Source organism: Cyprinodon tularosa, unplaced genomic scaffold (genome assembly GCF_016077235.1).
Source record: "Cyprinodon tularosa strain WSP-4 unplaced genomic scaffold, ASM1607723v1 ctg120, whole genome shotgun sequence".
NCBI lineage: Eukaryota > Metazoa > Chordata > Actinopteri > Cyprinodontiformes > Cyprinodontidae > Cyprinodon > Cyprinodon tularosa.
Window position 1 is genome coordinate 3,568,541 of NW_024038004.1, and position 6,751 is coordinate 3,575,291.

General features: G+C 39.5%; 2 long non-coding RNA genes across 2 annotated transcripts; one reads left to right on the top strand and one right to left on the bottom strand.

The window, feature by feature from the left end:
• The first annotated feature begins 598 nt into the window (after positions 1-598).
• LOC119774568 lies at positions 599-1,141 on the top strand. Its single transcript, XR_005279546.1, has 3 exons — positions 599-637; positions 734-992; positions 1,063-1,141. It is a non-coding gene; the product is annotated as an uncharacterized LOC119774568 (long non-coding RNA).
• Positions 1,142-5,330: 4,189 nt separating this feature from the next.
• Positions 5,331-6,304, bottom strand: LOC119774508. The gene is made up of 3 exons (XR_005279543.1): positions 6,250-6,304; positions 6,077-6,169; positions 5,331-5,936 (listed from the first exon to the last, which is right to left on the bottom strand). It is a non-coding gene; the product is annotated as an uncharacterized LOC119774508 (long non-coding RNA).
• Positions 6,305-6,751: the final 447 nt, after the last annotated feature.

Here is a 6,751-nt window from a genome sequence, read left to right on the forward strand (position 1 = left end):
AATAAAAACAGTGAAACTTCATTCGGTTTTACAGTGAATAGTGAAAAATGACTCAGAAATGCATTAAAATGTAGCAGCACTGCAGGAAATTAAAACAGCTCAGATAGCACCGGAAAGGCCAAGCTCAGGTAGAACAAAGGGCCATAAAACGTTGTCCTAAGATGACCTCGTATTCTAGCAATGCTAACCAACCAAACTTTAGCACATTAAAGGTAAAGTGGAGGATGTTCTTTTTCCGGGTGGATCATCAAAATAAGTGGTCCTCCTAATTGTCAATCGTTCTGATATGTTTATGTAGGCCGTCCTACATGCTTGACCCCTTTTTCACTTTTTAAAAATGACCCCATATTACCCCATTTTCACAAGTCTGACATAGAGGAAAAATTGCAAATCTTCTTTTGGAAAGAAAGCCTGTATGACTGATGCAAACAGCAACTTTTAAACAGAGCGTGCACAAGGAGAAATGGGCTCATGTGTTGGGATCTGGAGGTCTGTCCACCTTTCTCCAGCAGACGGCGTTCTAGGTCTCCTGGGGCTGAAGCTGACCACCACACCTGCGGCTCATGAGCTCATCAGGAGACCAGCATTTAAGGTGGGGCAGAGCTACAATCCGACGCCAGAGTGTTTGCCAGTTATGGTTAGCAAGCCTGAGCCAACCTGCCTGTCTGAATATCTGACTCCCCTGAAGCCTGAACCTGAACCTAATCTGCCTTTTGTCCTCTCTGCTTCTCAGGAAGAACCTGCCTGGAAACCTGAAGACCTGGAAGAGTTTCTCAAGCGTGAAACCAAGCTGTCTGTTCTCAGAAGAACCCTGGAAATCCTACTCAGTCTGAAACCTGCCTGCTCGCTCTCAGCAAGAGCTGAGGGAGAAGCTCTGAACCTGCTCAGTAAGATTATCTGCTCTGCCCTAACTCTGCCTAGCCCTCTGTCTGCCTTCAGCCTCTGGACCCTCCTGGTTCCCCCCTTCTACCGCTCTGCTCATCTCTGATCAGGTATAGACCTGCAAACACCCAACCTGCAAGTCCACTGAAAGACTGCTAACCAATCTGTCCCTCTCTGCAGTGAAAACCAGTCATGACCAGACCCGGACCCAGTTATCCCCAGTAATCATTGTTATTATTGTGATTTATCTTCAATAAACTTGTCAACTTTTTCCCAGTCTCTGAGTGATCTGCATGTGGGTTAGATCCCTGAAAGCCAACATGACATCATGCCTGCTCTCGCACGCATTAAATAGGCATTCCCTCTCTAGAGCAAGAACAGGGTTGTGCATGTGCATTTTTTTTAAGTGGAGAAGGCGTGTCTTTTCAAACATTTGTCTTTTCAAAAAATCCCCTGTAGCGGCAACCTTGGGGTCACCGCTTCAGAGTAAAAAATAGAGGCATTTATTTGTCTTTAACTTTCATACCAAACAAAAGCGCTCCCGCATCACACGGTTGAAAAACTGTTTGCCACTTCCACTTTACCTGCCCCAGTGATGGCACCTATCTATTATGTCAATCAATCAGCTTGTCAATGTCACGCCCACCATACAGGAAGAGCAGCAAATAAGCATATCAGAATGAAAACATAAACATATTTTCAACTAAAGATTCAAAAAATAAATCAGTAGAATTAGAATGCAAATATGTTCATAATAAATTCAGAAAAACAAAAGAAATACAAAACGGCTTCAACATCCCCCACCATACTTTAAACTTTTCAGACAAAAGAAAAACAAACCAGAGACACATTGCGGTGGTTGATCACAGTCAGGCTCATTGAGCACAGATTTTGAATTTCTGATCAACCAAGATTTAGACAAGATCAGGGACACATTTGTACATAAACTTAGCTATTTTGAGCTTTTCAATGTAGTCTCTCATTGAGAAATTGAACTGTTCTTAAAATAAATAGGCTCTGCCTCGCAGGGCCGTAACTATCATTGAGGACACAGGGGTCGTATCCCCTGTATGTTTTTTCTTTGTTTATTTTTTGCTTAAATTTTCATAAATAAACTAAAAGCAAATTACGCAGATACTGACAATGATCTTGGCCTCCCACAAAACTTGGAGTTGTTTTATATTTGAGGTGTTTTATAAGAGCCAAGAGAACTGCAACTGTTTCATAAAACAGTAGCTTGAGGCTTTGGGCATATTTGCTACGTGCCATTGTCAGCATGTCGGTATGGTTACTGCCACACACACAAGCTACTGAGGCCTTTCCTGAGTCAGTCAGCCACGGCAATCACTGAAAGAGGAGCACATCAAGCTACAAATGTTGGTGGGCAGCAGTTTAAGTTGTTGAAGACTGAGGGAAAAAAAAGAAAATCATGAGGAAATATTTTGATTTAATTTGATTTCAGCCTGGCTTACTACTCAAATGGACATTGAACCAAAGTTTAATTAACTCCGTCTGTGCTGTTCGTCAGTCAATTTCCACCGGTTGAATCAACATTCATAATGCTCTTAATATGTCAGCTTCGTCTTTGACAAAAAATGAAACATTTATCATTGCTTTCTTTTTTATTTGCACCATTAGATTTTAGGATTCCAAACTACAGTCTAAGAAAAATCTTAATCTCTAAGCTTACCGTAACTCAGTAGACAAGAACTAACTCTGCCTTTTAGATTCACATAGATTGACATTTCTTAACACTCTAAAAAATGCTGGGTTATATTATTTACCCAAACGCTGGGTTATCTTTTTCCCATTAGACGTTTTTTCTAGGATATTTTATTTATTTATTTTTTTATGGAATTCATGGAACCATGCAGTCAAAAGTTCTTCACAGCTGGAAGATCAGTTTGTCAGAGTTCGGCACGCATTCTGGATTATTTTCACGCCGCCGCTATTGCCATGATCCATCTGTGGTCATGCAGAATGGGCACCGCTGCATGGCAGATGGTCTGTGTGTTCAAACAGGACACAGCAGCACGGCTGATACTGCTTAGCGGATTACAGCACAATGATGCATTTTAAATGTCTGACCGACTAGCCGCAAATTTGTATTTAGTCTTGACTCGTCTCGTTGACTTTAACTCACACCCGTAACTCTCAAGTTTTTGTCCGCAAAGATCCATGTTTAGCTCGTCAGTTCTCGTTATCGTCATGAAAAAAAGACAAAATAATTTCGTCATCCTTATTGTTGACAAACAAAACACTGTTGGAAATAACCCAGGTTTGGTTATTTCTGACCCACCTGGTTTTGGTGTACATGTATAGATAGATCACATGGAATTCTCAAAAATTCTTATAAACCAGTAAGGAAATATGCAGTAATATCATAACTTCAGATTTGCCGTTTATTAGCTCTAATATCAAGCGGCACTCATGTTTTAAAAATATTAACATCAGCTCTTCCCTGAAAGCATGGTGGGAATTTCTTAAAATGACGAAGTCATCACTGACGAAGTGATCACGTGCAGTCGCATGGAATAAATTCACCACAACTTCTGTTCAAAATATAAGATTTTATTAACAAAAATCATTCAGCTCCACGTCAAACGTATTTCAGTTTAACACTCTTAACTAAGACTAGTAAAACTCAACTAAACTAAACTAACTACTATGTACAAAGAGGAAGGGGAAAACGGTTGAAAAACATATTACAGTTTAAGATGGATTCTGTGTTTGAAACCAAAGTTTATCTGGAAGAATTTGGGATATGATCAAATTAGCTTTTCACTAATTTTAAAGAAATTGGAATGTTTCCAGACCAATTCACAATGCAAATCCATGAGGTGAATAAAACATTATTTGGCCAAATAATGTTCTATTGAATGATTTGCTTAATCAAGAACCAATAACCTTTAGCTAAATGATTCTTTAACCTCTTTGAAATAGCTAGCAGCGAATAGACATCAGGCTTCCACTAAATGACTTTTGGTCATACTTGGTAATGGAAATGTAATGAGCATCTGAGGAACACATGAACACTAATGATATATCAGTGTTTAAATCCTTAGTGAATAAATCTTGTCTAAGCTTTAGCAACAGCTCAACACATATTCCTGTAGCATAGCGTAGCATGCAGTCCATTCTTTAGCGTCAATTAGCGTTGTCTTTACTCAGCAGTAAACACACGATATGATTAGCATCATCAAAAGACACATTGCTTGTTCTGTCCCTAATCATGCCAGACCTGCAAACCTTTTTCCATGTCCATTTGGAAAGCTTGAGTTCATCCAGTTTTGCAGCTCTGCAGTCAGGTGCTCTTTGTCTCAGTCTCACAGCAGGGGTCCCCTCAGTCTCAAACCCAGGGCATGCTCCTCATCCAGTTTGGCTCTGTAAGTTCTGAAACTCAAGAGAAATGTGTTGCAAAAGTTCTGTTTGCAGCAGTTAGGTTCTGAAGAGTTCTGACTCATCCTTGATGGTTCTGGGGATCTGGTTCCCCTGGGGCCCGCATCTCCACTGTGGGCCACAGTGGGCCCCAGCTTTGAGCGCAGGAGCAGAAGGGACCAGGAGAGAGGTGCTGCAGCAGAAGAGCAAAAGAGCGAGGCAAAAGAGGCAGAATCCTGCGTGCTCTGTGGTTTTCTCTGACTTCACAGGGAGGGGGTAGGTTTTCACACCTCTGGTGGCTCCCATGTGACTTGCTGGTGGCTGCTTTTGCTGAAAAAAGGGGGGGCTGCTGAATTCCCCCAGCTGTTATCCACCAAAGCTGCGTTCTCTCTTCTGGTCATCCTATCAGGATGAAATATGGACACTGCTTCCCAATGTCCAAAAAGTATGATCATGGCATATGGCACAACAAATTAAATATACTAACATTTTTATATATTATCCCTTATGTTAATTAGTAATGGCAAGTTCACCAATATCCCAAAAGACAACACTGAATGCACTTAGAACTCAAATATTTTTTAACATTTATTTTCACAAATTGTGGTAACAAAGCTCATTAGATAAGAGATCAGTCTAACCACAAAAACATTTGTGGGCAAAAGTATCCTCAATAAGCTCTGAATTCCAACAATGAAAGGTCTTAGGTTTTGAATATGTTCATTTAACAGCTTCATTTAACATTACAGATTTATTGTGGGGGGGATCTGCTAGAACAGAGTACAGTTGAGATTATATGTATTACAAAAACGGTTTATAAACAGCTCTTTAAACACAAAGGCATATGAAACTTTGCATAAACTCAGTAAACACAAGATAAAGCAAGTCTGCCTAAAGAAAATTACAGTTGAGATCATCACTTCTAAACTTGCCTACAAAGTGAATATGGCTAGTATCTGCTTAAAATTACAGAATTGAAGTAAAAAAAAAAAAAAAAAAAAAAAAAGAAAAAGTGTCCTATTTTAAAGAATTTTGACTGGGAAATAAAAACTACAATTTTCATACCCCACTCTACTGAAAAGAACATTTTCTGATGCTAGTTATTGTGTAATTTTTCAAACCTTCTGTCCCACCTTTAATTTCCCTGCATTTAAACATTACTAGTCTTTGACCAGTAAAGACCATAATTTTTCAAAAATCATTCAAATACAAATAAGTGCAAGAACATGTTTACTCCAATCTTAAACTGAAAATCCTGGGTGTCACGTTTCATCACAGAACAATAGTTCAGCACAATACTGAAAGTTATTGTGCATGAAAAAAGAACAGTGAACAACATTCTTGCAGGTCTTTTTTAAAACTTGGCAGATTTTACAGTTTATACCTCAGAATTCTATTTCTGAAGCAGTGCACTCGAGCCGAGGCCTGGTCTGGTTTTATCTTCATCACCACTCTCTGAATAAACTCAAAGGAGTATTTCATGGCTTCTGGATACTTGAGATTGACACAGTAGATGACACCCATAAGCATGGCAAAGCTATGTGCCACATCCTTAACATTGTGAAGCACAATGGTCTCCTCCACCACAGCTGCAACATCAAAGTCCCACCTTCACAGCCTATCAGAAGACCAAGCTGCATTCCTTTCATGGCTTCATCCAGATTCTCAACATGAGCCTTAATAGAGAAAAATAAATAAATTAGACCATTTTTATGTGCAAGCATAGGACATAATTATTCCAAGGCATCTATATAATGCTGGTTGTTTAATTTAATACAAAAGTAAAAAAATAAAAAATATAAAAAGAATGTCTTACATCACACATTCTGATGACATCTGATGGATCTTCTCCTGACATGTAGTGTGGCAGACCAAGCAGAGCAGCAGCCCTTCTCCTCTTGTTTGTGTCCTACAAGACATGATTACAAAAGACTTATAGTAAGCATTAACATTTTGCCTGATTTTCTTTCCATTCTCACATCCACTTACATCTTTCTGTTAGGTTTATTATTTATACATCATGTGCATTGTTATTTTGTTAGCCAGATTAGACAGAGTAGAAGGCCTTCCTTCACATTGTGGATGTCACAGTGTGTACGGAGGTCATCTAATCAAGACAGCCTTCGTGTCTTTAAGAGTACACAGGATATGGGCACATCTTGGAGACGGTCTGATAGAGGATCCTCTATCAGACCGGCTCCAAGTTGTGCCCATCTTGGAGCCGGTCTGATAGGCAGTCCAGAATGTCTTTGAGTGATCGCTTCTTTCCAGACTTTGTTGCTGTTTTGTACATCTCCAGGAGTCTTGGGACCAGGCCATCAAGTCCGCCAAGAAAGGATACCAGAAGGTCTGTGGTAACGATCCTCTTAAATTCTGCCCTAATCTGAGGAAATATACAGAAAACAAAAAACATATTTCTCAATAGGACAGTTAACATTGTCTAACATAACAGGATATAATATCTCTTGGAATGAATACATCATGTAATCAC